This window comes from Eleutherodactylus coqui, chromosome 8, assembly GCF_035609145.1.
Source record: "Eleutherodactylus coqui strain aEleCoq1 chromosome 8, aEleCoq1.hap1, whole genome shotgun sequence".
In the NCBI taxonomy this organism is placed as follows: domain Eukaryota; kingdom Metazoa; phylum Chordata; class Amphibia; order Anura; family Eleutherodactylidae; genus Eleutherodactylus; species Eleutherodactylus coqui.
In genome coordinates, this window is record NC_089844.1 from 42,298,961 (window position 1) to 42,307,899 (window position 8,939).

An 8,939-nucleotide genomic window follows, 5' to 3' on the forward strand; every position below is an offset into this window, starting at 1 on the left:
AATTCACAATGGTGCACTCAAACACCGAACCCCATCAATCTGTGAAGCTGGTGGAGGGAGTTTGACTGTGGCGGAGGGTGCCACAAGGTTTGGGGCTCTTTGCTGCTCAGGGTCTTGTGATCAGTGGGGGAACATGTTACAGAAGAAAGTAAGGGCAACTGTTCATGTTCTTAAGCTGAAGAGATGTTGGTGATGCCACCAGATTGTGACCCAAAGCACACAAGTAATCAACTGAAGAATGATAGAAAAGGAAGATTTGTATTTTGGAATGGAAAAGCCAGACTCTTGACCTTAACCCTATGGAGATGCCATGACAAGACCTGAAGTGAGCTCTGCACACAAGGCATCCTAGAAATATTGATTAACTGAAGCAAATTAACAAAAAGGAATTGTCCATAATTCAGGGTATATTCACATTTAGCTGATTTGCTCCTGTGGACTTTCCACAGCAAATTGGCACCAAAGTCTTCGCTGTTTTCTGTGGATCCACAGCAAATTTCACACCTTCAATTGAAAGGGGGTAATCTGCAGATCTACAACAAATTGTGTAGACTTTGGTGCCAATTTGCTGCAGAAAATCCCATGTGTGACGTACCTCCATGTTGTGCGAAGAGTATGCATTGGCTGCAGGAACTGTTTGGTGGTGATTGCTGCTGAGGGGGAAATCTACGGGTTAGTAAATGTTGGGCTGCATGAACCCTGGTGAGAATCTTGCACAGGTTTGGTGCATTGTGAGACACGCAAAACTCATACAAAATAAACTCCACCCTTTTGAATGGACTTACATGAGTGATTTTTTTTTTCCCGTCATAGCGATGCCGTGAGAAAAAAAAATCGCAGCATTTTCTATCTTGTGTTGTTCCCTTGGACCTTAAGACACTTCATGGCACAGTCTGCGAGTGCCATGTGATGCTTCCCATTGATTTCAATGGGAAACACTTGTGATCCTCTTATGTTCATGAAAAGCGCGCCTGTGGATCGCAATTGAGGCGTTTTAAAATTAAAAACGCATGTTGGCAAGTACTGGATCGGGCCGAGCCTAAGTGCTCACTTTTTTCCTCCTTGCACGGTTACTGTTACTCAATTGGACTTAAGAAGCCGTAGGATGCCAGAATTGTGCTGCCAAAAGTCACAATCTTGGCGGAAGTACCAAAACTGCCTCATTTGGGAGTTACACCCCACGCTGCTTTTTCAAAAGTGGGTGGGGCCCAGTCTTAGGGTCTTGGCCACATGTCATGTTTGTTCTAATCTACGCCAGAAACTGGCATAAATTATAGCCAAGATCTTCCTACAGTTTACATTCCCTGCTGGTGCAGAGAGGCGCCAGCAGATGAGACAAATGTATCAAGGGGCTTGCATCTCGATACATTGGTTGCTTGGAGGCAGGCGAAGCATTTGTCACACTTGTATTAGTAAATAAGCCCCAGTGTGCTCAATAAAAGCCAAACTGTCTGTTATTGGTTCCTGGTAGCGGTTTATCATCAGTATTTGCCTCCAGTTTTCCGGATCTCGCCTTCTCCGGTGTAACCATGAAACAAATGTATCAAATGTCGTATGATCTTAATAAATGTGTCACATCTTTAACCCAAGATCACTGAGAGTCACGCTGTCCTTACATAAGTGTCACAGAATAACAAAATTAAACGTCAGCATTTCATTTATTAGTGAAAGTTTTTAGGTACATTTAATACCCTATCAAACTAAATAAACTTATTCACACTGGACCCGAGTGTTCACCACCGATGGCCTTGCTGGAGGAGTAGCTGGAGGACTTCAGTCATCCTGTGCTTCTGGTATGAACAAAATGTGCACATTTTGCCACAACACTTCCAATTTTCCAAATATCTTTTGATACTTGCTTTAAAAACCCTCCTCAAAGTTACAGTATTGAAACGTTCCCACAACCACGTCGGGGGTCTATAGTCTGTGAAAGTCATATTTAGTGATCTAGGATTAAAGGGGTTGTCCAGTTGTAAACTACTGATGGCCTATTAGGAAAGGTCAGCCATAGTAGATCAGCAAGGGCACCGTCGCTTGGAACCCCTGACAATCGGCTGTTTGCTGGGCTGGTGCATTCATGCACTGAGCTGTATTCTGCAGGAAGCCGACAGCTCCGTTCCTACTGCAGGGACCAGGTTGCATATTGGGCTGGGTTCTTACATGCCGGTTTGGCTGCAGCGAAAAAACGCGAGATTTCCGCCGGGAGAAGCGCTGCTTCAAAACCTGCGTCACTTAGCCATGGGTTTTGAAGCGGCCCGGCCGCTTGCTCTTCCGCTCCAGCTGGTGCTCCCGTAGGGGAGAGCACGGCCGCAGCGGAAGAAGTTAAAAAAATGAACATGCTGCGGCTGGCGAATCCACGACGCAGTGCTGGCTTTGCCGCGGCGGATTTGCCGTCCCGTGTGGATTGAATTTCTGCGGCAAATCCGCCCTGTGTGAACCCAGCCTTAGGGGCAGAGTTCCCAATGAAATTAATTGAAACTTGGCCTGCAATACCAAGCCTGGCCACTGTGGAATCAGGCAACCCAAATAACCAATCACCAGGAATGAGTAAATACAAACAACCAATCGGGTTGCAAATGGTGTGCATTTGGGGAGTAATATAGGTATATGCGAACAGGAGGCGTCTGCTTCCTGCAGACTACAGCTCACTGCACAAGCCAAGTAAACAGTTGATTGGAGGGGGTTATAAGAGACAGAACCCCACTGATCTAGTACTGCTGACCCATCCTGAGCATAGGCCATCAATAGTTTACGTAGGGACAACCCCTTTAACTATGTCTAAAGACGTGGGGGAGCTTTTTACACCAACTTTTTTTTAAAAGTTGCATGCTTTAAATGTCTAAATTAGGCTAAGCATCGCGCCCCACCCCTTCCCTCGCGCCCCCATTTGCTAGACACTTTTTACAAGTGGAGTGAGAGGTGAAGCATCTGTTCTTTTTAGGGTAATGGTAAATTTGTCACTAGGGGCCACATTTGTGTAGAACTGGTTTAGGGCTCTTTCACACGAGCGGCATAATAGGCTGTAAGCCTGCATGGTGCACTACTACACGTGTTGGTGGGACTGGCACCCTTTTGTTGCCTTATGTAAGGGCAAGTATAATACCCCGCACTCCCTCCTCCATGTGACTGCCTGCTTAGCTGTATCCCTTCCCCATGTAGCATTTGTAGTTATCCTGAGCTTGCTAGTTTACAAATAGAATACTAGAAATACAGTAAAGACTGACAGAACAATAGGAGGGTGAATGGGGGCATAATTTACATTCATATCCCTATTGGGGATAGAATTAGTCCCTGCAAACATTTCTGCGTCACAGTGTTATCTCTATGGGGCTTTTAATCCGCTCGTTACTGGCTATCGCTTCAGCATGCTTTCTTTTTTTTACGTTCACGCAGCAGCGCCCTGTATGAAGGGCTTTAAATACGCCAAATAAGATCGGGACATGATCGGGTCAAAAATTCATTCATGCGAATATGCGTTGCGTACGGGCGAATGTAGAAACGCGTCCGCTCGTTTGAATGCAGCCTAATTGACAAAAAGATGTATTTTAATAACTGGACTGTTTATTCATTGACAGCAAGCAGAGAGTTTGAAAATGGTGAGCAGACAAAGCACGAAGCAGAACCCTTCATTATACGGTATAAGGATGGAGCCCCCTAGGGCTGTCTGTCTCTGGCAACAGGAAACCAGAATGGTGACTGCAGCTTTGGATGTGAGTGGAGTAGGAGTGTCATGTAAATCAAGTAAAGCAAGTAAAGCAAAGAATGTACAAAGTTCATTAACATTTCCTGTAGATTCTCCCAGCTTGTTTGTCTCCACAGTCTGTCCTGTAGGAAGGCACCCCTCAGACTTAATGAGGTCATTTACATATTCGTCATGTGGGACTGGTGACACTTGCGATTATCTGCCCTGGTGTGAGGTAACCCTCCTGACGCCTCGGCCCCATGCCGCCTGCCACACACATCTGGTTCTGATATTCAGATTTTTTTTTTATTGCCAACATTTTATTTTCTTTCAGTTTTTGGCTCCGAGGAGGAATATAATATAAAAAGTTTATTCATCCGAGACGCCAACGCGATACGAGAGGCGCGGACGCCGACGTGTTTGTCCTCTTACATAGATTAATCCATTTTCTGCTTGGTCTTCAATTTAAAAGAGAATATACAGTCCTGCGAAAAAGTGTCAGGCAGATGTGGGGGAAATGCTGCAGAGTGAGAACGCTTCAGAGAGGGAAGGGTTAATAGATTGAATGTGTCAATCCGCAAAATACAAAGTGACCGAACAAGAGAGAACTGTAATCCCATCAGTCTTCGGTGTGACGCCTTCACACCAGCATCAGTTCCTCTAAGTACTCGTGCACAGTTATGGCTCTTGCACACGGGGGTTGCGGCAAAATCTAAGTTGCGGCTAAATCTCCAGTTTCCTTGCTCATTTAGATGACCGGCGGAGAGACTTTAGCGCTGCTAAATCTCTCCCCCTCCCTTTGCCGGCTCATCGCAGCAATAGAAGCTCCCATAGAAGCCTATGGGAGCTGCTGGCAAGGGGACGGGGAGGGACTTTAGCATCGCAATCCGCTGCTAAACTGCCTCCCACCTCTCTCCTCTTTTCTTACAGCTCTCATAGGAGTGTATGGGAAACAAATAGGACAAGTCCTATCTTTTCCGCCTGCGCGTAAAAGCAGCCGGACAGAATGCTCACCATATGCGCTATCTTTTCCGGCCGGCTGATTCTGTAAGCCGGACAATTGCCCATCAGAATGGATGCTTTGGAATCCAATGCTTCAGACGGTCGCAATTTTCGACCAGTGCTTTATCGCGGCAAAAACACTTGTGTGAAAGAGGCCTCAGGGATTTTGTAGGATTCTAGTCAGGTGTATAATTATCCAAATATACCAAACAGGTGATAATGATCATCACGTTCATATGTAGCTGAAACACAAACCGCTGTGTAGGAGGCTTAAAACTGGGTGAGGAACAGCCTAACTCTGCTACAAAGGTGAGGTTGTGGAAGACAGTTTCATGTCACAGGTCATACACTAGTGCAAAACTGATCCCAGTAACAAGAAGGCACAAGGTAGTTATTCTGCATCAGCAAGGTCTCTCCCAGGCAAAGATTTCAGCAGATTGGGGTTTCAAGATGTCTTGTTCAAGCTCTATAGAAGCACAAAGAAACTGACAACCTTGAGGACTGTAGACGCAGCGGTCGGCCAAGGAAACTTAGTGCAGCAGAGGAAAGACACATCATGCTTACTTCCCTTCGAAATCGGAAGATGTCCGGCATCACCATCAGCTCAGAACTGGCAGAAAGCCGTGGAACCCAGTACACCCATCTACTAGTCGGAGAAGTCTGTCCAGAAGTAGTCTTCATGGAAGAATCGCTGCCAAAAAGCCATTCCTTCAATGGAGAAACAAGTCGATGACTTTCTGCACATTTATGTATTTTGAGTGCAAAAAATTGAACTTCCTCTTTACTCCTGCTTGTTTGTGTTCCAAAGGGTCCCATAGAAGTCTATAGGAGGTGCGCAAATGTGAAGGACACTGCGTAACTCCATGAAAAAAAAAAAACTCATCTGGACCTCATTAGGCTAAATAGCCCTTTAAATCACGGCGGGAACACGCCTTGTGTGCGCCAAAAAGTGCAGTAAAATGCACTGTTACGTATGCAAAAGCAAATAGGTTGTGCAGAAACGTGCGCATTTGCGCTTACGCCCGTGTGAAGCCGCTTTAACTCTTGTTTACAGAATATAAAATCTGCATCAGAGAAGGAAAATCCGATGCGGATTAACCTCAGAATCCCGAAGCGGAACCTCTGCTTCTGCCGCAGATTTACATTTCGAGATGCCGCTGATCTGCATACAGATTATCGCCATTCTGTAGGAAATCCACGTGCAAATTTCCGAAGCAGATTCCGTGTCAGGAATTGACGTCATTTCTGTTTTTCCGTGTTGCGGTTTCTCATGGTGGGCGGCTAAAGTGCTGCAGATTGTGATACAATTTGGAAACTCCGTGTAAACGAGGCCTGGAGGGGTTTCCAGGATTAGTAAAACATGGCTACTTTCTTCCAGACACCGCGCCATTCCTGTCCGCAGATTGTCGGCTCATCCCAACTCATATCAACGCCGTTGTCCTGTTATACCAGACATGGACCACGGGCGGGTCTGGCGCTGATTCCGTAAGACAGCAGCCATGTTTTCCTAATCCCCGACACCCTTTGCGTTCCCGTGACTTGTCCTTCGTGATCTCCGCGCAGTAATCTCCTCGCAGGCAGACGGGACGACGTGAATGACAAACAGCTCAAGTATTTTCCCTTCCTCTGCCAAGTCTTATGAATCACTTGTTGACGTTTTGTCTGCACGCCGTTGAGGAGAAGCAGATCCTGCGCGAGCCAGGGGGCAGCGGAACCCACACACCCCGTAAATGTGGAGATTTCCCGCTCTGCTTTTTCCAGCTGCTCATTTGGCGAATTCATGAGATTCAGGCCGGAAGATAAAGGGGAGCAAAAGATGCCTCTGACCCCGGACTGTTATGGCAGCTCCGCCGCGCAAAACATGGAAAGAGGGAGCAGGAACTATTTTATTGTACGGACCCATTGAAATCAATGTGCTCTACGGTATTCTTTATGTCTAGCATGTGCATATTTTGTGCACAGAAAAACGTGCACGAACGCTCTCGTGGGAAGCGACACTAAAAATTACGCGCATATGCAGCAAAATCACTTGTAACCTCCGCAGTGAAACTGGTTCATTTTCTACGTGCCGAAATTGTGAATGAGCCCCATGTGTCTTACATTTAAACAGCTAGACAAGACCGGAATTGCGCCACATTTATCAGTGTGATAGATGACAGGTTAGACTTTTCTCTTCCTTCCGCGACTGACGGGGTTCATTTACTTTATACCAATATTGTGTGCCACAATTGTAGCCCACGCCAATAATAAAGTTGGCGCAATTTATGACTCTTTTTAGCCACAACCCCTTTTCAAAACTATCTAGTGAGGCACAAACAGCGCCTAAGGCTCCCTTCACACCAGCGCATGCGGAATGAACGATGCCTTTTTGCGTACGCATCGGCGTATTTTACTGTACTTTTTCCAGCCATGTGGCAAACAAAGACGCCCCGATGGAAGAAGCTCCAGTTCCAGATGTGTTCTTTTTCCTGCGCAATTACGCCGTGCATTGCGTATCTCCTTTTTGTGTGCCTTTACACATCCCCATTGACTTCTATGAAGACTTTTGTTGTGCAGAAAAATAGAGCATGCGGCGTTCTTAATCGCAAAAAAACGTTGTGACGCAAAAGATCGGCAACCGAAATCAGTGGCCGATTTTATACACGGTCGGAAAAAACAGGTCCTGCCCTATCTTTCGGACGATATACGCAGGCGGCTCCCATAGACTCTTATACGCAGGCGGCTCCCATAGACTCTTATACGCAGGCGGCTCCCATAGACTCCTATATCCAGGCGGCTGCCATAGACTCCTATACGCAGGCGGCTGCCATAGACTCCTATACGCAGGCGGCTCCCACAGACTCTTATACGCAGGCGGCTCCCATAGACTCTTATACGCAGGCGGCTCCCATAGACTCCTATACGCAGGCGGCTCCCATAGACTCCTATACGCAGGCGGCTCCCATAGACTCCTATACGCAGGCGGCTCCCATAGACTCCTATACGCAGGCGGCTGCCATAGACTCCTATACACAGGCGGCTGCCATAGACTCCTATACGCAGGCGGCTGCCATAGACTCCTATACGCAGGCGGCTGCCATAGACTCCTATACGCAGGCGGCTCCCATAGACTCCTATACACAGGCGTCTCCCATAGACTCCTATACGCTGGCGTCTCCCATAGACTCCTATGGGAGCCGAACATAAAAGGGAGGGAAGGAAGTTTAGATTTAAGGGCGGATTCAGAGAAACATGTTTGCAGACATTTCTGTGCGTGGAAATCTCGCCCGTAAAATGCGACAAAGTGATGTCTTTGATTCCGATAGATATTTCAATAGATTTGTTCACACGAACGTGTTATCTCTGTGCAAAATCTTTGTCCGTGAAAAAAAGGGACCTGCTCTATCCTTGCCCGTGTAACGCAGAAAGCTGCCATAGACTTCTATGGCAGCTCAAAGATAGGGAGGTGAAGGGAATTACCCTGCAGACAATGGAGGGAAAAGACGACATCTGGTCCTAATTAGGCATTTAATTGTCATTCTATTCCACGGAAGGGAGTAACACGCGAATGGGTGAACTGGCATTTCGATCGCAAGAAAAAATGGACATATCAGCCTGCTTGTTGCCATCTCCTTCCATACCGGCGAACATATTTACACATACGCTCGTCTGAATGAGCCCAACTCTGATGCCTATGATACGTTTTTCACGCAAAATGCATCCCACATGCTTGAACATGGGGCATAAAATCTCAGATAAACAAGTGCGGCATCGATCCGATTTTCTCAGGCCTGTATCGCACTCGTCTGAGTGAATTCACTCCACATCTGTCGCACATCATGTACGGCCCCTACAGCTACCCAACAACTAATACAATGCATTGTGGGAGAAGTAGCTATTTTCACTCCTCGGATGACCGTAGCAGAGCGTGCGCACCACAGACACGGAATAAGTCGAAGGAGCAGTAAAGGATCGTGAATTGGAACCGAAGAAGAAGAAAATTGCGTATTCAGCTTTGGATGTGACTAGAGTGATATTCCATGCTGATATAGCTGTGAGCAGCAGATGTTGGGTAGAGCATTTGTCCGTGTCGCTGTATCGCTAGTGGCCACATCTCAGTTGTTCTTGGGAGATAACGCGGCCCAGAGTGCGGCCGACAGAGACCAGATCCTCATTTACATCGGTTACTCCCAAGCTGCAGCGCCTCATTTGCATTCCGTGTTTTTCCACTGACAGCGAGTGAAACTACATCAGACAATAATGAGGAATAAAGTTC